General features: G+C 44.8%; 1 protein-coding gene across 1 annotated transcript in view; it reads right to left on the reverse strand.

Annotated features, from left to right (window-relative positions):
* The window catches only part of USP9X (ubiquitin specific peptidase 9 X-linked), a 316211-nt gene extending 303518 nt beyond the window's left edge, over positions 1 to 12693 (reverse strand). The window contains 1 exon segment of the mRNA XM_040338099.1: positions 12164 to 12693. The gene's annotated coding sequence lies outside the window, so the exon portion shown is untranslated.
* Positions 12694 to 25410: the final 12717 nt, after the last annotated feature.

The following is a 25410-nucleotide window of genomic DNA, read 5'->3' on the forward strand; positions in this document are numbered from 1 at the left end:
AGACACAGTCAAGGCTGAAATCTGCCCCCAAACGGTGCTTAACCTCTTGACCACCGCCCCATGTCAAAAAGACATCCTCTTTTTAAAGATGGATATCTCGGTAACGGCAGCAGCAGCTGCTGCCACAACCGAGATATAAATCTCTTCATGTGGGCGTTGGATGTACACGATAACATCGGTCTCCCGCCACGAGATCGCAGTTATCGGTGGCGGGAGAGGGGCCGCTCTCCGCGCCCTCCACCGCTTACCGGAGCCGTCGGTAGCGGCGAGAGGCGATCGGGTCCGTTCAGCAGCTGACTGGGGTTTGCGAGTGAGGGAAAAATGTCCTCACTCACCTCCCCATAGCTCTGCTGGGCGGAAGTGACGTCAAAACGTCAGTCCCGCCCAGCGTCTTAAACATTTTTTTTTGTCATTTGAAAAAACAGTTAAAAAAAAAATTTTTCTTTTTTTGCATTCAAGTCTAAATATGAGATCTGAGGTCTTTTTGACCCCAGATCTCATATTTAAGAGGACCTGTCATGCTTTTTCTATTACAAGGGATGTTTACATTCCTTGTAATATGAATAAAAGTGATCAATTTTTTTATTTTTTATTTCAGTGTAACAAATTATTAACTAAATAAAAATAAATAAGAAAACAAAAACATTTTTTTTTTTTTAAAGCGCCCCGTCGAGCTTGCGCACAGAAGCGAACAGATACGCGAGTAGCGCCCGCATATGAAAACTATTCAAACCACACAAGTGAGGTATCGCCGCGATCGTTAGAGCGAGAGCAATAATTCTAGCCCTAGACCTCCTCTGTAACTAAAAAAATGCAACCTGTAGAATTTTTTAAACGTCGCCTATCGAGATTTTTAAGGGTAAAAGTTTGACGTCATATCATTTTACTCGGCGTAACATTATCTTTCACAATGTATAAAAAAAAAATTGGGCAATTTATTGTTCTTATTTAATTAAAAAAAGTTATTTTTTTCCAAAAAAAGTGCGCTTGTAAGACCGCTGCACAAATACGTCAAGTACAAGTACTCCCGCAAATACTCGGTATCGGTCCCGATACCGATACTGGTATCGGTACAACCCTAGTGAAAGCCCGCTAGACAGTAAAAAAAAAGCCCTGCTAGCCTCATCTTTGCAGCGCTGTAGGAGCGATGTATACACCGCTCCTAAAGTGCCCACTGACATCAATGGGCGGCGCCTCCGAAACTCCGTCCAAACGCTGCTGCATCATCGGCGCTTTTAACACTTTTTCACTGCTAGCGGGGTTAAAAGCACCCTGCTAGCGGCCTTAGCCCCCTTTCACACTTGTACGACTTCAAAGTCACACGATTTCAATGAATGCCTGTGTAAGTGGCATCAAAATTGGACCAAAGTAGTGCAGGGACTCCTTTGAAGTTGGCACTACTTAAAGTCGTGCCAGTATGAATGGTAGTCATTGAAAACAATGGAGAATGACTTGTCATACAATTTTGCAGTCCAAAATCGCGAGACAAGCCGTATAAGTGTGAAAGGGGACTTAAAGCGCCACAAAAACGACAGTAAAGCGCTCTAAAAATAGACTGCTGACGCCCACGACACCCCAGTGTGAAAGTAGCCTACATTGCTACACATTCCCTTTCTGAAGCCAGTCTCCATCAGTGGATGCTGTGTGCAGGAGGGAAATGGCTGGTGAAGTCACCAATTGAGTTACTATGGGGCTTTTGTTGTCGAATGCCTTTCCAGCACACACCCACACAGAGAAACCACCGCTGTCAGCTCAGCGGGGGACTGGAGCGGCTTCAGGAAAGGTTTGTATAGTGATTTTTGCTTTACAGGGCTATTCGAGATAGGTTACATTGTGGCTGTTGGCAATATTACACACACACACACACACACACACACAGGAGGTAAAATAAGCACTGCGCTGACAAGCCATTCACCTCTGCAGCTAGGGGTTCGGATCCCGGTCTCGCTACATGTGAATTGAGTTTGGTGGTCTCAGCCCGGCTCCCGGTGGGTGTGCTATGGAGGTAAGCCTGCGCTTAGTAGGCCCACCCCCCTCCCACAAAAAAACACCACACTTACACGCACTCGAAATTGGGTTAACATGCACGCACTTTGACCACGCGGTCTCTAAAAAGAAAGGCGAAGGACTAACGGGGGTGGTTGAGCGGGCTAGATCCTCTCACTCCCTTAAAGGGAGTCCCTCTGCCCCGTTGGGCTTCAAAGCGGAGCAGGTAAGGCGGGCTGTGTGGGAGGACCCCCTCACACACCCACTATTGCCACCCGGGGCATGGAGAAAGGTGGCAGATTGCCTCTGGGGGAGGCCTGCCTACTCCCAACTCCTGCAGTCCAGCTCCTCTCTCGAGTACACGCACAAAATACACTTAAAAAATAAATAAAATAAAGAGGAAGTAAACCCTGATGGGGTTCACTTCCTCTATCTTTCCCTGCAAAGGTAAAGCATAATGGGCTACCATGTATCGCATAGTAGCCCATTATGTGACACTTTCCTGCAGTAGAAGCTTGCAATGTCACGGTCTTCCACGCTGGCAGCGAGCGTCCATCTTCACCCCTCTTCTTCCGGGGACCACGAACTCCGGCTCTGACTGTCCGGAGTCGCTTTTCATGGCATTACCCCAGCTTGAAAACGGCACAGCGTGCCCTTTAAGACGGCGCATGTGCCGTTGAAGTTTTCATTGGGGGAAATTGCAAATATCTGAGACCGTGTAATCTAGGCTTACCTATGGGTGTAACTTCCACCAGAGGGTTTACAACCACTTTAAGGCACTATTGACATGAAAATTTAACCACTACGGTAACAGCCCATACATACAAAGAAACCAAAACAAATACATTCAGAGATGAAGTTATGTATAATAAAATGGAATGACACAGGGAAAAGGTATTGAACACATGAAGAAATGGAGATGCAAAAAAGCCATGGAAAGCCAAAAAAAAAGGTGCGACACAAGAAATCTCATGACGAAGAGCTCTCTCAAGACCTTTGCAACCTTATTGTTACAAAACATACTGATAAAATTGGTTACAGAAGGATTTCTTAACTTCTGATTGTTCCGGTGAGCACTGTAGGGGTCATCATGCGAAATTGGAAAGCATGCAATTTCACCATAAACCAGCCACGACCAGGTGCTGCTCGCAAGGTTTCCGACAGAGGACTGAAAAGAATCATAAAAGGAGTTGTCCAAGAACCACTTGTGGATTGCTTCAGAAAAGACCCACTATTAGCAGGTACAATTGTTTCAAAGAATATAAGTAATGCACTCAACCACCATGGCTTGTATGCACGCTCACCACGCAAGACTCCATGGTTGAAGCTTGTTTAAAGTTTGATGCACAAAATTTAGACAAGACTGTGAAATACAGTGAGAATATAGGTCTGGTCACGAGACCAAAACTGAATTCTTTGGATGCCATAATACACACCATGTTTGGAGGTCAAATGGCACTGCAAAAAAAAAAAAAAAAACCCATGCTAACAGTGAAGCTTGTTACTACGCAACATCTGTTTTTCAGCATACAGTACTGGCAAACTTTATATCATTGAATGATGAATAGAAAAATGTATAAAGACATACTTAATAAAAATCTGCTGTCATCTACCAGGATGACAACGATGATGATGAAACGAGGGTGGACATTTCAGCAAGACAATGATCCCAAACGTAAAGACAAGGAAACTCAATTGCTTTCAAAAGAAAAGGGAAAAAAAAAAAAAGGGATGCTAGAATGACCCAGCCGATCACCTGACTTGAATCCAATAAAAAAAAACACACACACACACACACACACACACACAAACTAAGATCAGCATTCATAGAAGAGGCCAATGGAATATTCAAGATATGAAGACTTTGTGAAAGAATGGGCCAAAATAACACCCGAGCAATGCACAAGACTATTTTCTTCATACAGGAGGCATCTTGAAGCTGGATTTTGTACAAAGTATTAAATGCATTTCAGCCAGCATGTTCAATACATTTTTCCCTGTTTCATTCCATTTTATTACACAACTTAATTTCTGAACTGATTTGTTTTGGTATCTTCGCATGCATGGATTGTGTTGGTTGTTACCAGGGTGATTAAAAAAAATCACGATTTAAAATGTTAAATTTTTTTTAGTTTTTTTTTTTGTTAACCAGTACTGCGGCAGGCGACTGTGCGAAACAGAACCTGTTCGTTGTCCGTGCAACCTGGCCACGTCTGCTGTGATTGGACGCAGCAGGCCCAGTGGCCGCCGCCCTTCCGCGATCACTCCGAAGAAAGACAGGTGTAAACAAAGCAGACCGTTCTTCTGTCAAGACAGGAACAGCAGAGTGCTCTGTACTTCTGGCTAGTCGGGAACACAGATATTTCTGTTCCTGCAGTTAGTCCATCCATCCATCCATCCATCCCCCCAGTAAGCACACTGAGGGAACACGGTAACCCCTTATTGCCCTGATGTTAACCTCTTTACTGCCAGTGACATTTAGACCCCATTCACACCTAAGCGACAAAACGCCCGACGCGGGACGCTTCTGCCGCTAGAGGGGAGAATTCCCATTGCCGTCTATGGAGATGGTTCACATCTCATAGACGCGCAACGCCTGTAAAAAAGTCCCGGACCCTTTTTTTCACGCGACAGGCGCGTTTTCCCATAGACAGCAATGGGAATACTTTAGGGAAAAAAAAAAAAATTGAAACATTTGTAATCGCGGCAAATCTGCCGCTACACGCGAACGCGGCTGTCGCTTAGGTGTGAATGCAGCCTTATACATTGGTCAGGGCATTTTCTTAGCACTGTATTAGTGTAAATGGGCTCCAAAAAGTGTCGGTGTCCAATTTGTCTGCCGCAATGTTGCAGTCACGCAACATTTTTTTAAAACAAACAGTCTATCCCATTGTTTGTAGACGCTTTAACTTTTGCGCAAACCAATCAATATACGCCAATTGGGATTTATTTTATCAAAAATATGTAGCAGAATACATATTAGCCTAAATTGATGAAGAAATTTGATTTTTTATTTTGTTTATAGTGCAAAAAATAAAAACCAGAGGTGATCAAATACCACCATAAGAAAGCTCCATTTGTGGGATAAAGGAGACCAAATTTTTAGGGCTGTGGAAATTAAAGCGGAGTTCCACCTAAAAATGGAACTTCCGCTTAATCCACTCCTTGCCCCGTTACATGCCACGTTTGGCATGTCATTTTTTTTAGAGGGGGGGGGGGGGGGGGGGGGGGGGGGGGAGTGGGGACTTCAGGAGGAGTAGGACTTCTGTCAAACTTCCTCCTTCCGCCGAGGGGCTGGTAAGGCAAATAGCTTAATCGCTTTATTGCAGCCCCTCCCTGTAGACGAGCGCCTGTCCAATCGGATGGCGCCACTCGCGCATGCGCGGTGCCGCTCGCGCATGCGCAGTGGGTGCCCGGCCGTGAAGCCGAAAGCTGTCACTGCCGGGTGCCCACACTAGGAAGGAAGGCACGTCGCTGGAACCGTGGAGCAGGCAAGTGTCTTTTTATTAAAAACCAGCAGCTACACTTTTTGTAGCTGCTGACTTTTAATAAACTGAAAAACAGGCTGGAACACCGCCCCTCGATCGTTAATTTTTTTGATCGTTCAAAATTCTTTTGATCGGTATTAGTGGTACAAGGAGCGTAAATGATCTGTGATCTGAATGGGTCACCATATGGCAGAGGCGGAGTTCTGCTGCTGCCTTTGCCATAGGAAAGGCCGTGGCTTTGGCCTAGCTCCCTAAGCGGCGGCCATATTGGTCCACCTGATGGCGGCCTAGCTCCCGAAGCAGCGGCCATCTCGGTCCACCCGATGGCGGCCTAGCTCCCGAAGCGGCGGCCATCTTGGTCCACCCGACGGTGGCCTAGGTGAGCCTAGATTGGCATGCTGACGTCATCACCCGGCCACAACTTCTCATGTTCGGCCCAGCTTCTCAGGTAAGACCAAGCAAGCACTAAGCTTCCTATACAGTGGGGGAGATGTGGACCATATTACAGTGGGGGCAATGTCTGTGGACCATAATACAGTGAGGACTTTATATGGTGGTGAATCCGAAAAATGTATGTGCGTTAGAATTAATTGAAATTAGTCGATAAAAAAAAATGGATTAATCGAACACGAAAATTTAATTCAGTAACAGCCCTAAAAAATGTGTTTGGGTACAGCTTCACATGGCCGCACAATTGTCAGTTAAATAATGCAGTCCAGTAATCGCAAACAATGGCCTGGTCATTAACCACTTAAGCCCCGGACCCTTAGGCAACTAAATGCCCAGGCCATGTTTTGCGATTCGGCACTGCGTCGCTTTAACTGACAATTGCGCGGTCGTGCGACGTGGCTCCCAAACAAAATTGGCGTCCTATTTTCCCCACAAATAGAGCTTTTATTTGGTGGTATTTGATCACCTCTGCGGTTTTTATTTTTTGCGCTATAAACAAAAATAGAGTGACAATTTTGAAAAAAAAATGCAATATTTTACTTTTTGCTATAATAAATATCCCCCAAAAACATATATAAAAAAAAAAAAATCCTCAGTTTAGGCCGATACGTATTCTTCTACCTATTTTTGGTAAAAAAAAAAAAAAAAAAAAAAAAATCGCAATAAGCGTTTTATCGATTGGTTTGTGCAAAATTTATAGCGTTTACAAAATAGGGGATAGTTTTATTGCATTTTTTTTTTTTTTATTAATAATGGCGGCGATCAGCGATTTTTTTCGTGACTGCGACATTATGGCGGACACTTTGGACAATTTTGACACATTTTTGGGACCATTGTCATTTTCACAGCAAAAAATGCATTTAAATTGCATGGTTTATTGTGAAAATGACAGTTGCAGTTTGGAAGTTAACCACAGGGGGCGCTGTAGGAGTTAGGGTTCACCTAGTGTGTGTTTACAACTGTAGGGGGGTGTGGCTGTAGGTCTGACGTCATTGATCGTGTCTGCCTATAAAAGGGATGACAGGATCGATGCAGCCGCCACAGTGAAGCACGGGGAAGCCGTGTTTACATACGGCTCTCCCCGTTCTTCAGCTCCTGGGAGCGATCGCGAGGGGGCGGCTAGAAACGAATAGTCGCGCCCTCATCCCGGATTGCTCCCTGAGGCTTACCGACCGCCGCATGTACCGGTGGGGGGTCCCGATCGGACGCCCGACCCGCGGAAAGGCAGCGACGTGCGGGCACGTCGTTCTGCCTGTCCGTGCCATTTTGCCGACGTATATGTACATGCGGCGGTTGGTAAGCGATTAAAGCAGTGTTCCAGCCATGTTTTTTTTTTTTTTTAAAGTCAGCAGCTACAAGCACTGTAGCTGCCGACTTTGAATTAGGACACCTACCTGTCCTAGGCGCCCGTGATGTCGGCCCCCTAAGCTCGATCCCTCGATCGTGGCAGGTCCCGGTGCCACCATCCTCACTAAATGAAACAGGCAGTGGACCCTTGAGGCTTCATTGCCCATTTCCTACTGCGCATGCACGAGTCGCGTGGCATTTTCTTAATGGGCGGCTGTGCTCTGGGATACACACGGTTCCCAGAAGACACTGTGCTCCATTCCCCAGAAGACAACGAGGAAGAAGACCTGCCACAGACTAGGAAGATTTGCCTAGCAACCACAATTGCTGGTAAGTAAAAAAAAAAAAGTTTCTATTTATTTTTTGAGCATGTTTATGTATTTTTTCTTTTTAGGGTGGACCTCCACTTATAAGCAGGGTAAATCCTTCCAGGGTTGAAGTGGTTAAATCAGATTTCTATCAAATTTATCCTAATAAAATGCTTCTGGAGTAAAAATCTACCTAAAGATAGTTTTCTCTTTAAGATACATTAATAATTTGTTTTATTCAGCATGAAATGGAGCTTAGTTATGTAGCATGAGGCTGTATATTCTGCAATATTTATATATTTGGTAAACTCATTCAATGATCCAAAGCTCTACAAGCTGAGAGAATATTCAATAGCAATGTTATTGTTTTATTGAAAAAAAAATTGGAGTAGTTTAACTGTGTGATTAGCCCCTACATATGTTCTGATATCGCTGTTTTACTAACCCGACAGCTATTATTCTAAATAGGAAACATTCATTTTGTTTGCAAATATTAAAGATTCTAACTACCAGCAAGAATGAGTTCCATTTAACCACTTCCCACACGGCCTATAGCAGAATGACGACCAGGAAGTGGTTCAGCTATCCTGACTGGGCATCAAAATATGACATCCAGCCGGATAACAAGCCAGCACAGCCGATCAGTGTTGTGATGCCTCAGTCTGACACATCGCAACTCTGATCTAGGAAAAGAGCCTCTGACAGAGGCTCTTTACCACATGATCAGCTGTGTGCAATCACAGCTGATCAGTGTAAACAGGAAAAACTGTGTATCAGCTTTTCCTCTATCGCGTTCACTAGACGCGAATAGAGGTGAGACGATCGTCTGCTCTCCTGGCAGGGGGGGGGGGGGGGGGGGCGGTCTGCACTGATTATCATCCCACTCCCCCAGGACTACCTGGGATGCCCACCAATACTGGCAATCAGTGCCCATAAATGGTGCCCGTCAGTGAAGCCTCATCAAGTGCCTGTCAGTGAAAGAAAACGTACGTATTTACAACATTTTAGAATTTGTTTTAGCAATTAAATCCCCAGTGGTGATCAAAAAAAAAAAAAAAAGAGCTATTTGTGGGACAAAATTATAAAAATTGTCAAGGTGCGACGGTCCCTAAAAGCTGAAAATTGGCTTGGGCAAGAAGGGGAGGAAGTGCACTGTATTGAAGTGGTTTAAAAAGCACCTGTCATATCAGATCCATCATGCAGTGCCTCCCTACCCCAATCTGTCCCCTAATTCATCCATCTTTAAACGATCCCTGAAAACCTTTAAAAGAAGCCTATCCTGCTTTTAACTAATACACCGTTTTACTTCCTCCATCAGCTCATCAACCACAGCTATTACCTTTTGTATCAATTGACCCTCCCTCCCAATGTGAACTCTAGCGAGCAGGGCACTCCGATTGATTTGTACCAAATTGGTAACGTCTGCCTTCATTTTGTTAAGCGCTGTGCAAACTGTTGGCGCAATAAAAATTCTATATAATAATAAAGGCATGCTGGTAGGTTAATCGGATCATGTCTAAATTGGCCCTTGTATATGTGCTAGGACCTTAAGTTATAAGCTCCTTAAAGTGGAGTTCCGGCCACAATTTCACTTTTTAAATATAAATACCCCTGTAATACACAAGCTTAATGTATTCTAGTAAAGTTAGTCTGTAAACTAAGGTCCGTTTTGTTAGGTTTTTACAGCATTTAGACACTTTATAAAATAGAAATTGACTGGGGCCATCTTAAGTGTGGGCATCATGAAGCCAGACTGTATGACTTCCTGGATTTCAGCCTTGCAAATCTCGCACATGCTCAGTGCTGCACAAGCAGTGTCAGATCAGGTTTCAGCACCTGTGCTTCCAAGTCACATGAATCTTTGAGACTGGGGAGTGCACAGACTCCTGGAAAGTTACACCCACTACATTCCTAGGAGTCTGTGCGGTGTAGGTTAGGAAGCATTAAGCACCTAGGTGCAGAAGTGGGAAGATTAACTATTCTGCCTAGCAACAACACTTTGAAGGCATCTAAAAAAAAAAAATGACATGTTTTTAAAACTACTGATGTAATGTTATATTTATGGTGGAACTCCACTTTAAAGGGTAGGGACCGATGTGAATGTATCCTCCCAACTTTTTGAGATGGGAATGAGGGACACCTATCAGCAGAAGATGCAGCATAGGACACACCCATTGCCACGCCCCCTTAAAGAGAATTGTACAAAAACAAACACAAGATTTGTGAAACACACAAGTGTTTTTTTTTTTAACCACTACTATTCTTTTATATTGCTTTTGGAATTTACAAACGCAGATAAAGTAAACCTTGGTTTGAGAGCGTTTTTTGCAAGACAAGCAAAATATTTTATAAATTTTGTCTTGATATACAAGCAATGTCTTGATACAAGAGGTAGCGTCATGTCACAACCGAGTATAAAAGAGGAGAGAGTAGCCTCTAAGTGTAGCAAATGGTTACATTTAATGAAGGTACAACATTTAGCAACGTATTGCTACACTTAGAGGTGCCTCTCCTTTTTTTTATAGCCTGTAAAAAAAAAAAAAAAAGCTTTGATATACAAGTGCTTTGGATTACAAGTATGTTTCTGGAACGAATTTAGCTCACAAACCAAGGTTTTACTGTATTAGAAATCAGATGAAAGGTTTAGTGCTGGAAAACACTTCTTGACAGATAAAAAAAAAAAATGCATTTATATACAACTATATATATAGATCAGACCAAAATGAGGGACAAAATGAGGAAGGAGGAACATTGCTTGAAATCAGGGACAGTTGGGCGCTATGTGTAATGTAACAAAACATGTAAAGCGCTGCGTAAATTTACAGCGCAATACAAGTACCTCAAATAAAAAATAACTTAAAGTGGAGGTTCCCCCTAAAAAAAATCTAACAATACATTCAGAAGACTGATTACACTGCGGGTAGGCTGTATTTTTTCGTACATACCTCGATATCGCCGTTTCATCCCTCGGCTTCCGGGTATGATTCTTGTGGGGCTGGGCATTCCTAGTTGATTGACGTTCCTCCTCCGTTTGACGCATACTTGACGTCACGACTTTCCGAAAGAAGCCGAACGTCTGCTGCGCAGGCGCCGTATAGAGCCGACTCTATACGGCGCCTGCGCAATGACGTTCGGCTTCTTTCGGAAAGTCGTGACGCGCAGTATGCGCCGGTCGGAGGAACGTCATTCAACTAGGTCCAGCAAGAATCATACCCGGAAGCCGAGGGATGAAACAGCGATAACGAGGTATGTAGGGGGGGGGGAAACCCAGCATACCCGCAGTGTAATCAGTCTTCTGAATGTATTGTTAGAATTTTTTTTTTTTAGGGGGAACCTCCACTTTAAAAGGAGACAGTACAAATACAATACACTTTATTACAGCAGGAATCAATGGCCCTGCTGCTTAGAGCTTACAATTTAAGACTATATATGTGTCTTAGATTGTAAGCTCTAACGAGCAGGGCCCTTTGATTCCTGCTGTAATAAAGTGTATTGTATTTGTACAGTCCTGCCCACAAGTTGTGTGTATATATAGCTTTGGTGCTGTGTCTCCATCATTGTACTACGGTAGTACACCCCTGACAGAGCCATGACTACTAATGAACAGTTACAATGTACCTGTCAACACTGCTTCTGCGAATGGCAAACAAAGTGCTTGTGTAATGTGTTTCATTGACTAAAGGGTTAAAGTGATCCGGGCAAACAAGGGCAGTGACAGGCAGTGTAGGCCAGGCCTGGAGGCAGAACGAGGCCTCACCCTCTGTAGGCCCAGGCCTGACGCCTTACTTACATTTCCCGCAGCTGCCGTCTGTGTTGTAGGACAAGGCTGGCCAGGGTTGTAGGGTGAGGAGGAGGGGAGGCTAGGAAAAGGGCAGGGCGGGCCTGGAACTACTGGCAGAGAGAGGCCTTCAGGACAGGGGAGAGCAGGCTGCCATTGACATAAAGTGAAGTCAGTGGCCTGGAATGGCAGGCGGGCCGGGCCTACATGTCTCTGGCGGCTTTCCCCACCCACCCCGTCCAAATCACTCACCTCAGTAATGGCGTTTGGCAGAAAGCAGAAGAGAGATGAGTGGGAGGAGAGACGGGAGAGGACAGAGGGGAGGGAGGAGGAAATGCCGGCCTGCCAGGACACACAACTGCAGGACATGGACGGGTCAGGGAGAAGGGTGGAGGAGGATGGCCGCAGCGCCCTCCCCCTCCCGGCAGCTACGAAGGGGTTAAGTGGAAATAAAGCAGGAGAGCTGTGAGGAGAGGAGACGAGGCAGCAATGGCCGCCTGCTGGAGGAGGAGAGAGGAAGAGGAGGAGTGCTAGCTCATCCTCAGTCAGCCCCAGACAGGATGGGGAGAGCAGAGACGTCAGCCATTTTCCTCTACACTTCATCATGTTATAAAAAAAAGAGAAGAGGAGGAAGGAGAGAGCAGGGTGGAGGGAGAGAGCTCCTATTACCTGTCATGGATGTCTGCCACAGCCGTACATGACAGGGCAATGGGCCCGGCCTAAGGCTACGTGTTCTCTCTCCAGTCACCTCACATACGGGCAAGGCCCCACACAACCTTTACCTCACACACCCGCCATGTACTTACCGCAAACTAGTAAGTCCGGAGCAGGAGAGCAGGAGCCGGTGGCCGCTCATACACACCCGGGCAGGGTTACACATGTATGGACTCTCCCGGCTCCCTATAGACGAGCTCAGCCTCTGAACGGTGTGCACAGCTGCGCGGTCGGGCGGACGCCTTTTTTTTTTTCCTTTATGTCCTCCCCCCGCAACTTCACAGGCAATAAAACTTCTTCACGTCGCCTCCCGCTCTGTGTTTTTTTTATTCTCCTTCCTCCTCGGTCGGAGGTTTGATGTGTGTGCGGATCTGCCAAGCCTTTCCCTTATCAATGGCCTTGTCAGCGAGCTCCCGCTTTGTGCTGTCAGTGAAAAGATCCCGCAAGGCTCGGACGCCGCTTCGCCTAGCTCTTTATTCCGTTGCTGTCATTGCAGTCTCTCTCGCAGCTCTTTTCTTTGGCCGGCGGTGCGTTTTTCACTGCGTCATGAGCTAGTAGCAGCAGCTTCAGCTGAGCGCCTCCTCCTCTCCCACCATCATCATCAGCAACAACCACCTCCTCTTCCTCCACAGCCCGGACATGCACTCTGTCACTGCAAACCCGGCGCCTTCCCACCTCACAATCCACTCTACGACTGTCCACCGGTGTAATAATATCCACCGTGCAGAAAGGGGAGCTCTGGTGTAATAATATCCACCCTGCAGAAAGGGGAGGCCCTGGTGTAATAATATCCACCATGCAGAAAGGGGATCCCTGGTGTTATAATGTCCACCATGCAGAAAAGGGGAGCCCTGGTGTAATAATATCCACCATGCAGAAAGGGGAGCCCTGGTGTAATAATATCCACCATGCAGAAAGGGGAGCCCTGGTGTTATAATGTCCACCATGCAGAAAGGGGAGCCCTGGTGTAATAATATCCACCATGCAGAAAGGGGAGCCCTGGTGTTATAATGTCCACCATGCAGAAAGGGGAGCCCTGGTGTAATAATATCCACCATGCAGAAAGGAGAGTGCCGGTGTAATAATATCCACCATGCAGAAAGGGGAGCCCGGTGTAATAATATCCACCATGCAGAAAGGAGAGTGCCGGTGTAATAATATCCACCATGCAGAAAGTGGAACCCCCGGTGTAATAATATCCACCATGCAGAAAGTGGAACCCCCGGTGTAATAATTCTTACCATGCAGAAAGGGGAGCCCCGGTGTAATAATATCCACCATGCAGAAAGGGGAGCCCCGGTGTAATAATATCCACCATGCAGAAAGTGGAACCCCGGTGTAATAATACCCACCATGCAGAAAGGAGAGCCCCAGTGTAATAATATCTACCCTGGAGGAAGAGGAGCCCTGGTGTTATAATGTCCACCAATCCACCATGGAGAAAGGGGAGAGCCCTGGTGTAATAATATCCACCATGCAGAAAGGGGAGCCCTGTGTAATAATATCCACCATGCAGAAAGGGAGCCCCGGTGTAATAATATCCACAATGCAGAAAGTGTAGCCCCGGTGTAATAATATCCACCATGGAGAAAGGGGAGCACCGGTGTAATAATATACACCATGCAGAAAGGGGAGCCCTGGTGTAATAATATCCACCATGCATTAAGGGGAGTCCTGGTGTAATAATATCTACCATGGAGAAAGGGGAGCCCCAAAGTACATATATCCACCATGGAGAAAGGGGAGCCCCGGTGTAATAATATACACCATGCAGAAAGGGGAGCCCTGGTGTAATAATATCCACCATGCAGAAAGGAGAGTGCCGGTGTAATAATATACACCATGCAGAAAGGGGAGCCCTGGTGTAATAATATCCACAATGGAGAAAGGGGAGCCCCTGTGTAATAATATGCAGTATGGAGAAAGGGGAGCCCCGCTGTAATAATATCCACCATGCAGAAAGGGGAGCCCTGGTGTAATAATATCTACCATGGAGAAAGGGGAGCCCCAAAGTACATATATCCACCATGGAGAAAGGGGAGCCCGCTGTAATAAAATCCACCATAGAGAAAGGGGGGCCCGCTGTAATAAAATCCACCATAGAGAAAGTGGAGCCCTGGTGTAATAATATCCACCATGCAGAAAAGGGGAGCCCTGGTGTAATAAAATCCACCATGGAGAAAGGGGAGACCCAGTGTAATAATATCCACCATGCAGAAAGGAGAGCCCTGGTGTAATAATATCCACCCTGGAGAAAAGGGAGCCTTAGTGTAATAATATCCACCATGCAGAAAGTGGAGCCTGGTGTAATAATATGCACCCTGGAGAAAGGGGAGCCCTGGTGTAATAATATGCACCCTGGAGAAAGGGGAGCCCTGGTGTAATAATATCCACCATGCAGAAAGGGGAGCCCGGGTGTAAAAAAATCCCCCATGCAGAAAGTGGAACCCCAGTGTAATAATATCCACCATGCAGAAAAGGGGAGCCCTGGTGTAATAAAATCCACCATGGAGAAAGGGGAGCCCTGGTGTAATAATATCCACCATGGAGAAAAGGGGAGCCCTGGTGTAATAATATCCACCATGCAGAAAGTGGAACCCCGGTGTAATAATATCCACCATGGAGAAAGGGGAGCCCTGGTGTAATAATATCCACCATGCAGAAAGGGGAGCCCTGGTGTTATCATGTTCACCAATCCACCATGGAGAAAGAGGAGCCCCGGTGTAATAATATCCACCCTGCAGAAAGGAGAGCCCTGGTGTAATAATATCCACCATGCAGAAAGGGGAGCCCCCGGTGTAATAATATCCACCCTGCAGAAAGGAGAGCCCTGTGTAATAAAATCCACCATGCAGAAAGTGGAGCCCCGGTGTAATAATATCCACCATGCAGAAAGGAGAGCCCTGGTGTAATAATATCCACCCTGGAGGAAGAGGCGCCCTGGTGTAATAATATCCACTCTGAAGGATCTCGTCCCTTTTCCCCTTGCTGGTATTCTTCCTCTCCATGGCAGCAAGTATTATGGCTTTCTCCTCTGGAGAGAAACTCTTTTTGCGGGTCCTAGAACGCTCGGCAGACATGTCTCCAATCTGTGCAAAAGTAAAGCCACCAATCCACCAAACCAAACAGGTGTACTTTTGCACTCGAAGGGCGCATGTCTGGGCGTATTTATGCCCTGGGCGTAAACAGTGGGCCGGCGTAACTCAGGAATAACGCCAAGCATAGGTGTGAGCATGCGCAGTGGCGCGCGGGACATGCGATCACGTGACGGCGCATGCGCCGTCCGTTCGGCCCCTTCATTTGCATGGGGTCACGGTTCATTAAATGGATCACGCCCACTTCCTTCCTACTTTGAATTACGCCGACGAATTTACGCTGTGCCGGCGCAAAAATGAACGCTTCTGATTAGAGAATACGGAGCTTGCCTCTCTAAGTTATGTCGGCATAAACGGCATAAAGATGCGCCGATCTACGAGAATCTGGGCCCATTATTCTAATTTATTTATTAGTTCCTTAAATATTAATATTATTTCACCATTCACTAATATAATTGTTTTTTTACTCCCCATGTATGATTAGGTATTATTGCTGTTTATTCACTATTGATTTGCTGATTCATTTTTATTCAGATGATCATTATTCCTAGCGCGTCCGCTTTCTTCACATATACACGTTGTTACATATCACTGTAATTTTTGGGACAGCAGCTTAGGTTATTTATTTATTTATTTATTTAATTTCTTATTAATTTTTGGCGCGAGATTATACCTCCCGTATGAGGAAATGTACAGTTGCAAGAAAACTCTTTTGGAATGATATGGATTTCTGCACAAATTGGTCATAAAATGTGATCTGATCTTCATCTAAGTCACAACAATAGACAATCAGACCCGGTTCACACTGGGGCGACTTGTCAGGCGACGTAGCCGCCTGACAAGTCGCGTCCCATTCTAGTGAATGGAACCGTTCTAATAGGAGCGACGCAAGTCGCTCCGACTTAGAAAAAGGTTCTTGTACTACTTCGGGGGCGACTCGGGGCGACCTGCATTGACTTCTATACAGAAGTCATTTTGCAAGTCGCCTTAGATGTCGTCTTCATGTCACCTGGCCGAGTCGCCCCCGAAGTCGTGCCGCCCCTGTGTGAACCGACTCGAAGGCCCCATACACACGATAGAATCCATCCTCTGAAATTTATCCGCGGATCGGTTTCAGCGGATCGACGGATTTATCTGTTGATCCGCTGGAACGTAGACACTAGCGCAAAAAAATCCCCGCGAACCAGAACGTATGCAACGTAAACCACGTAAGACGTCACTATAAAGGGGAAGACCAAAGCCGCCCTCTGTTCCGCTTTTGCTAGTTCCGTGTTACCGCGTGCTAGTGAAGGTTTGGTTAGAGCCGATTCGTGCTTTTCAGTCTCCGCGTTTTGACAGTAGGTATTCTCTGGTTCAGTGCGTTTGCTTGCGGGTTCGCAGTTGGCATTTGGGCACAGGCTTTAAGCACGTTTCTGCGTACTGTGCGCTCGTATCTGTTTGTCGTGCGGGCTGAGCAGGTTGTGCTGGATTTGGGGGTGCTTTCTGTTGGAGTGTGTTCTTGACTGACCAGCCATGATGGAGCAGCAGCGTCGATTCTCGCGAATTGGTGCTGGTTATGGGATTGCTTATGGCCATGTCCAGCGAACCTGTTTATTGGCCAGGAACAGTGGGAGGAGGCGTTTCTGGGCCAAGAATTGGTTGCGCCAGCGTGACCAGTTTTCTCATATGCCTCTGCTTAGGGAACTCCAGGAGAATAATCCTGATGATTTTAGGAATTTTCTCCGCATGACGGACCCCGTATTCAACCGTCTGCTGGAACTTCTGTCCCCCTATATCACGAGGCAGGACACTGTGATGCGCCAAGCCATCACGGCCGAGCAGAGGCTTATTGCCACGTTGCGGTACCTGGCGACTGGGAGGAGCCTGCAGGACCTCAAGTTCTCGACAGGCATCTCTCCCCAGGCGCTTGGGGTCATCATACCGGAGACGTGTACTGCCATCATACATGTTCTGCAGGAGGAGTATATTAAGGTAAGTTCCCTAATTTTAACATCACAATGTTTTTTTTTTTAAATGTGTGCGAAAGTCTAATATTTTTTGCTTCCCTAATAACCATGAGATTGTAATCTGCTGTGTGTTGGATGTTCCCTTTTCTCCCCATGCATGTTGTTATCCTTTATACATGTTTGTTTTGGGCCTACCTGCATATTTTGACCTTACCCACCATAAACCTGTCCAGCATGCTTTCCTAGGCCCAAACCCACCTAGCCAAATTTTGGGTGATTTTTTGCCTAATCCATTGTAGTTCTGCCCCCCCCCCTCCTCCCCCCCGAAAATTGTTTCTTGCTCTATCATCAGAGGGATGTGGAGTCTGATAATTAAGTGGGCCTATATTTAATAAAATAAATACTCACTTCACAATGCTTGTAGGAAATGTGAATCCTGTTGTTGATGTTGCACAATGATGGTTTTTGTATTTTGTTTGCAATGTTTATGTGCCAAAGTACTAAATCTCTTTATTTGTTTGTCCCCACAGCTACCCTCCACACCACAGGAATGGCAGTCTGTGGCTTCCCAATTTGCCCAGCGTTGTGATTTTCCGAACTGCGGTGGAGCAATAGATGGGAAACACATCCGCATAGTGCCCCCACCCCACTCGGGGTCCTACTATTATAACTACAAGGGTTATCATAGTATTGTGTTGATGGCGGTGGTGTCGGCACAGTATGAGTTTCTATATGTGGACGTGGGGAAGAATGGCCGGCTGTCAGATGGGGGAGTGTTCTCGCAGACAGAATTCTACGATCGTCTACAAACTGGTGGTCTGGCATTGCCACCAGATGAAGATAATGTGGAAGGACTTCCGTTTGTGTTCCTAGCGGACGAGGCTTTCGGGCTTGGACCTCACCTAATGCGGCCTTTTCCCCAGAGGACCCTCACCTTAGAGAGGAAGGTGTTCAATTATCGGTTGTCCAGGGCTCGGAGGGTAGTCGAGAATGCCTTTGGGATCCTCACCAACCGGTTCCGCCTTTTCCTGACAGCGATACATCTGGCGGAATATAAATTGAACACCATTGTATTTGCCTGCTGCATTTTGCACAACTTTTTACGCAGGCACTCCCAGACGTACCTACCCGACAGCGTTTCTGAGGCAAGACTACTCTCAGATCCTCTCCCTGGGCTGGACACTGGTCGCGCTGGCTTTGGCACCCAATCAGCTCGTGAGGTACGCGACAAATATGTTGAGTACTTCATGGGTCGGGGGGCCATTGCTATGCCAGATCATATTTCTTTCTAATTCGGCCCCCAAAAGAAAGGAATATTCACAGAACTAATATATAATTAGACCATTGGACTTTATACAGTTGTTTGTCATTACTGCTTTTTCTCTTTTTATCTGTCTTCCTGGTTCTCACCAAAAATAGTGCACTTCTAGTGCCAAATGTAGGGTTCAGGTTTTAGTAAATAAACACAATTGCACATTATTCACTCATCTCCAAACTGGGTATTCAGCATATAAAATAATCAAGCCACTCATTTTAATGATTTTGGAAAAGCTTTTTTTATTGTCAGCTTTTTCATTTTTGTTGATTTTTATTAAGAAACATGCCAACATTTTTAGTTTGCAAGGCTTTTTTTGGATTTTTTTTGTGTTTTTTCTCTTTTTTTTTTTTTTTTGGTCCAAACTATTTTTTTCAAATTTTTTTGGTGTTCACAAACAATGTAGTACAATTGTACCATTTTTCACACAAATATTGTATTTACCAAGTGTAAACTTAACCAAATTTTTTTTTGTTCGTAAAAGAATTGTTTTTTTTTCCACTAAAATATTTTGAGATTTTGGATCTTTTTAATTTTCTCATATTTTTTGTGGGTAATTATTATCTAAAATATTGCTAACATTTTTTAAATATATTTGTTCACCCAATTTTTTTTTTTTTCTATATTTTATAATACATTTTTTTGTAAATTTTTTAAAAATATTTATTAATTTTTTTTTAATTTTTTTTTATAAAAAAAAAAAAAAAAAATGGTAACATTTTTTGGCTAGATGTGTTACCCAATCTTTTTTTGTTAACTAATTTTTTATTTTTTTAATTATTTTTTTACTTTTTCTGATTTTTCGGGCTTGTTGATTGGAAGCCATTTTTATAATACAAAAAATAAAACATGTCCCAAAAAATGAAAACACAAATGTGTGTGTTCCCAATAACAGTCATGGTGTGAGTTCACACCGGAACACGCCAAAATTTGAAGATGCACACATTCAGTCTAATTCGCCAAATGTCAGTTCTACAACATAGAAAGACAGAAAAATGGCGACATGTGCTATCTGCCATCATGGGTGAACAATGTCTGGGTTTTGTGGGAGCAAACCCTTCCTCGAAAACTAATTGACAATCGAGGAGGGGGTTGTACCCACAAAGCACAGATATTCTATATTCTGTGATGGCAGATAGCACATGTTGACACACTGTGTGTGCATCTTCAAATTTTGGCGTGTTGCTGAGTCAAACATTAAAACAGGTTGGGGGATGGGCGGGGGGTGGGGGGGTGTGTTCAGTCTTTGACACGGCCCATCATGTCAATGATGTTTTTATAGTTCTGTTCTATAACCACCATTCTTTGCCGCATAGTGTCCAGCTCGGTGCAGCACTCGACAATTACATTTCTCACATTCTGTTCCATGAGAACCATCCGTTGCCGCATATTCTCCATTTCACTGCTGCACTCCATCACTTGCTGAATAATTATTCCCGCACTTGCGCGAGAAAAATGCGGAACAGCATCTTCATCCCCTACAAAATGAATACAAAATATAAAATTAGCAATTTTACCGGCCTAGATACATCTAGGGTTGCCACCTCATCCCTTTAAACCAGAACACATATTAATTACACAGGTTCTGTGGCTGATTAAAAGGTGGTAATTTAACTCACCTGGTGCCATATCTGCATTACATTAGCCACAGAACATGTGTAATCCATATGTGTTTGGGAATAAAGGGATGAGGTGGCAACCCTATCTACATCTGTTTTGCCCTATAAAGCTGGGGTGACACTGACCTGATGTTGTGCGAATTTCCTCCTCCTCCACCACTTCTCCATCTTCAATAACTCCTCCTTCTTGAACCACTTCCCCCTCATCCTCCACGACTCCTCCTTCTTCTTCTTCCACCAATCCACCATCTTCAAAATCTCCAAAATCTTCTTCTTCAATTTCATCTTCCTCCTCCACAACTACAAGATTTAAAATTACTCCATCCTCCTCTCTTCCTTCCTCCTCCTCCTCCACATCCTCATCTCTTCCTTCCTCCTCCTCCTCCACATCCTCATCTCTTCCTTCCACCTCCTCCTCCACATCCTCATCTCTTCCTTCCTCCTCCTCCTCCACATCCTCCTCCTCCACATCCTCCTCTCTTCCTTCCTCCTCCTCCAGATGGCAGATTCCGGGCGTGTCTGGCCCTCTCTGCCTCCTCGAATTGCTGGCGTCTTCTTTCCCCTATAAATAACACCAAAAAAAAAGGTATACTCATCAGCACACAGATATTGTAGAGCAGAAATCGCACACATTGCATAGAAGTATAGAGGCTTTTTTTGGTTAGAATTTTGTTGTCTTATCACCCCAAACCTACATTTTTGGATGAGTTCTAGGCCAAGCTCTGATTCAGTCCCTTTTTAGCAAAGTGACACACATGGATGTCCCCCCCTTCAAATTTTGAGCTGAGACCATACACATTTTAGTGTAATATTTAGGGGGAGACACAGGTGCTCTGGATTACAGATATGAAAACACCTGCTTAGTAGCACTGTTTGCATTTCCCATTCTTGGATTCAAATTTTAGAAAAATAAATTTTTACACAATGTTTACAAACAATGTTTTTGGCAAGAGAGGCATGTCCAGGTGTGTTGTTCCTGGGCCAACATCGTATTGGTGAGAAGCAACCTGATGTGAACAAGGTTTCCTATAAACACTCGTTGGCCAAGCAAATGATATTTTTAGAAAAAATACTATTTCAACATGTGTTCAGAAGTACAACCAGGCCAAGGATACAGATGTAGAAATGTACCTGACCAAACATTAAACTAATAAAATTGTCCCCCCCCCCACAAACAAAAAAAGAACTTACTTTTTTTTAGTATTTTTTTTATTTTCTTCAGTTGATGTGGCTCACGGAGTTTTAAGTCGGACCACCGCTTCCGTAGCTGCTCCTTGGACCTGGTGATCCCAAACATCCTCTGCATTTTCCTTGCCACCTTCTCCATAATTTTGCCCTTCCTGCGGTTTGTGGTCTTGTATGGCCCATATTGCCCATCATAGTCCTTCCTCCGCATAATCTCTACCAGCTCCACCATTTCGTCGAAAGACATATTAGTGGCCTTATAACGTTTTGGCCTGGATCGCGACGTTCCTGCCTCTGTCACCTCACTTGCGGCCTGAGAGCTCCGTGCATGCTTGTGTGACATCGCCATCTTTCCTTCCCACAGAGATTAGGGGCGTGGAAAACAGGAAATGTCCCGTCATGGGCGGGGACGAGGGGCGGCGGTTCATACATACGCGGAGTGTAGAGAATGAATAAGACGTGATTACGTAGGTTACGCGGAGATTATTCGCCCGTTTCCCAGAAGTAACACAGTTCACGCCATATTTTTAAAGCTAACATTGATTAGGGGAATGGCAATGGTGACGAAAGCGGTGTGTCACGCACACGCGGAGTCTGTTAAAGGGAACATACGTGATTACGTTGCTTACGCGGAGATTAGTAGAACATTTGACAGAAGTTACACAGTTAACGCCATATTTTTTGAATTAACATTGATTAGGGGGCATGGCAATGGTGACGAAAGCGGTGTGTCACGCACACGTGGAGTCTGTTAAAGGGAACCTACGTGATTACGTTGCTTACGCGGAGATTAGTAGAACATTTGACAGAAGTTACACAGTTAACGCCATATTTTTTGAGTTAACATTGATTAGGGGGCATGGCAATGGAGACGAAAGCGGTGTGTCACGCACACGCGGAGTGTATAAAAGGGAACCGACGTGCTTACGTAGGTTACGCGGAGATTATTTGATCGTGCTTCACGAGGAGCTAGAGATAATAAGGTAAGAAATTACAACATGGGATCAGCAGAGGCCTAGAAACTTGAGAGCCATGGGATTGGGGTTTTGTCTGTTGTTTGCACCCTTTTAACGCAACTTATTATGTTTCATGTGTCCCCAAAACGGTATCTACTTCTCACAATGCTTTCACACATCACTTAATTCTAGATGTGAAGAATGCTCTACCTATTTGTAGTTTTGGCCAGGTGTATTGTGATCATGCAAGTATTGTTCTGTGTTGGTTGGGCAGAGGTTATTAGGAAGTGTATTTATATGTCAGGAATGATGAGGGTCACATTTTTGGTCACAACAATGGGGCAGAGCTGGTCAGCATTTTACCTGCAGGAGACACTGTGTTTGCATAGTACTTGATAAATCTGGGGCCACATATTATTACAATGTGAATGCTGTGCATTTTTTAATGGTTATTTTTTTTTGGTTTAACAGTGTTCATCTTGAAATTTGTAAAAGAAAACAAAAAATGGAAACCATCGTGGGAAAAGAGATAATTTCTCGACTCATCGAAAAATTTAGGGAAATGCCCCTACTTTGGGATTCCAAACATCCCCACTATTCTAAGCGGGACCGACGAACGGCAGCACTTGATGAGATAGCTACATATATGCAGACATGGGTTCCCGGCTGCACAGGCGACATGGTCAAGAAGAAAATGAATAACCTGAGGGCCGCATACCGAACCAAAAGAAGAGAACTACGGGAACAAAGATCAGGAGCAGCAGCAAGAGAGTCCACGGAGCCCAGTCTGTGGTACTACCAGGAGCTGGAGTTTTTGGGGGATCAAATGGAGGGCCGGCAATCAATGTCAAGCCTTCCTTCCAGCCGGCATCGCAGCAGACCTTCCACGGATCACCACAGCCAGGAGGAGGACGGTGAGGGGCTGGCTGGCAGGCATGAAAATCTGCGACTCTCCACTTCTGATGAGGTAGAGTATTTTTCAAAATGTTTTTGGGCTGCTAATTCTTGTTTGTTTATTGAGTTGATATTGTAATCCCAAAACAAAAAATGGACTATAAAAGTCATGGGCATAAAAATAGGGGTCATGGATGCCAAGTGCAGGGATCAGAAGGAGAGTCTATTCAAGTTTAAAGTAAGATAAAACAAACCAGTCTAGAGCATGAAAATGTGTGTGATTTGCTTGTGCCAAATTGTAAAACATGTCACTTTTTTGGACACAGGAAGAAGGGAGCAGCCATGAAATATCGGCTACTGATGCTGAGATGCCTGCCAGCCAGGAGGAAGGGGTCATTGGCAGCCAGGAGGAGGAGGCCGGGCCCAGCACCAGTCAGGAGGGCCCCAGGCCCAGGGTCAGCACCACCAGGCAAGTCCCTCCTCCCCGGGTCAGGCAAACAGGCCTAATGAGGCGCAGGAGGCAAGTTGAGGATGAGAGCCTCGAGATGATTCGGGAGGCTAGCGCCTTAATGAGGGCCCCCCTCAACCCCACTGAGGCCTACAGTGCCTATGTGGCACACGAATTGTCCCAAGCGGGGGAGGACGGTCAGAGGCGTGCCAGGAACCTGATGAACCAGGTGCTTTTACGGCTGCACCAGGGCTGGCTGACCAATGACACAGAGCTGAGTGACCCGGCCCATCCTGCCCAACACCTGCTAACTCCTCTTGCTGCCACATCATCCCGACCTGCAAGGGGCCGTGGACGGGTCCGTGGAAGATCTGCTGCAATGCAGGCTGCAAGGAGGGTTACAAGGAACAGGAGAAGATGATTCCCGGCCTTCCATTTGATCCCCCAAAAACTTTTGTTTTTTTGGACTACCACAGCCTGGGCTCCATTGGCTCACTTGCTGCTGCTCCTGGTTTTTGTTTTTGTGGTTGTTCTTTTTTAGTTCTCGGTATGCGGTCCTCAAGGTTTGCCATTTTCTCCTTGACTATGTTGCCTGTGCAGTCTGGAACACAAGTCTGCATGTATGTTGCTATCTCATCAAGTGCTGCCGTTCTCGGTAATTTATTTTTGTTTATGGCCAAAATAAATGGTTATTTGATTTACTGAAATACCTTGTCTATTGTGTTTTAATACTGTGGTGATTAGGCATGAAACATTTTAGCAAATAATATGTGTCATTTAGAAAGGACACCAACTCCTTGGGGGGGGGGGTACATTTGGCGTACCAACTTGGGAAAACAAAAAAGGAAAAACACACGCCAAAATAAAATGGTGACATAACTTGACCCCAAAAAAATAAAATAAAAAATGTGCAAGAAAAAACAATGGTGACATAAATTGCACAACCAAAAAAAAATTAAAAAAAAAAAATGTGCAAGAAAAAACAATGGTGACATAAATTGCACAAAAAAAAAATAAAAATGTGCAAGAAAAAAGAATGGTGACATAAATTGCACAAAAAAAATGTGCAAGAAAAAAGAATGGTGACATAAATTGCACAAAAAAAAAAAAAAAAAATGCTAGAAAAAAGAATGGTGACATAAATTGCAAAAAAAAAAAAAAAAAAAATGTGCAAGAAAAAAGAATGGTGACATAAATTGCACAAAAAAAAATGCTAGAAAAAAGAATGGTGACATAAATTGCACAAAAAAAAAAAATCAAAAAAAAATGCAAGAAAAAACAATGGTGACATAAATTGCACCAAAAAAAAAAAGAAGGGAAAAAAATTAAACAACATTAAATTACAAACCAAAACATATAAACATTGACATGTGGAGGAAAAAAAGAACGTTCCAACATCTGGATAGATAGCATCAGCAAGAGAACGGGTTTATTCTAGCAAGAGAACGCAGAAAAAACAAGAGGCAATAAACGACACACTAGATATTTAAAAGGACGAATGTGCCATATCACAAACAAACGAGAGTTTTACCTGAACGAGTGCTCCCATCCCCTTATTTTGTCTGAGCATGCGCGTGGTTCTTATCCGCGGATAGTGTGTACTAACCAACGGATCTGTCCGTCGGATAGATTCGCAGCGGATAGATTTGTTTAGCATGTCAGCAAATATTCGATCTGCTGAAAAGCGAGTCGACGGATAAATATCCGCGGAAACAGATCCGCTGGAGTGTACACACCATAGGATCTATCCGCTGAAACCCATTTGCTCGGATTTATCCGCGGATGGATTCTATCGTGTGTACGGGGCCTTACAGTTTGCTTAAACTAATACAGGCATACCCCGCTTTTACGTACACAATGGGACCGGGGCATGTATGTAAA

This window comes from Rana temporaria, chromosome 2 (assembly GCF_905171775.1).
Source record: "Rana temporaria chromosome 2, aRanTem1.1, whole genome shotgun sequence".
Classification (NCBI taxonomy): Eukaryota; Metazoa; Chordata; class Amphibia; order Anura; family Ranidae; genus Rana; species Rana temporaria.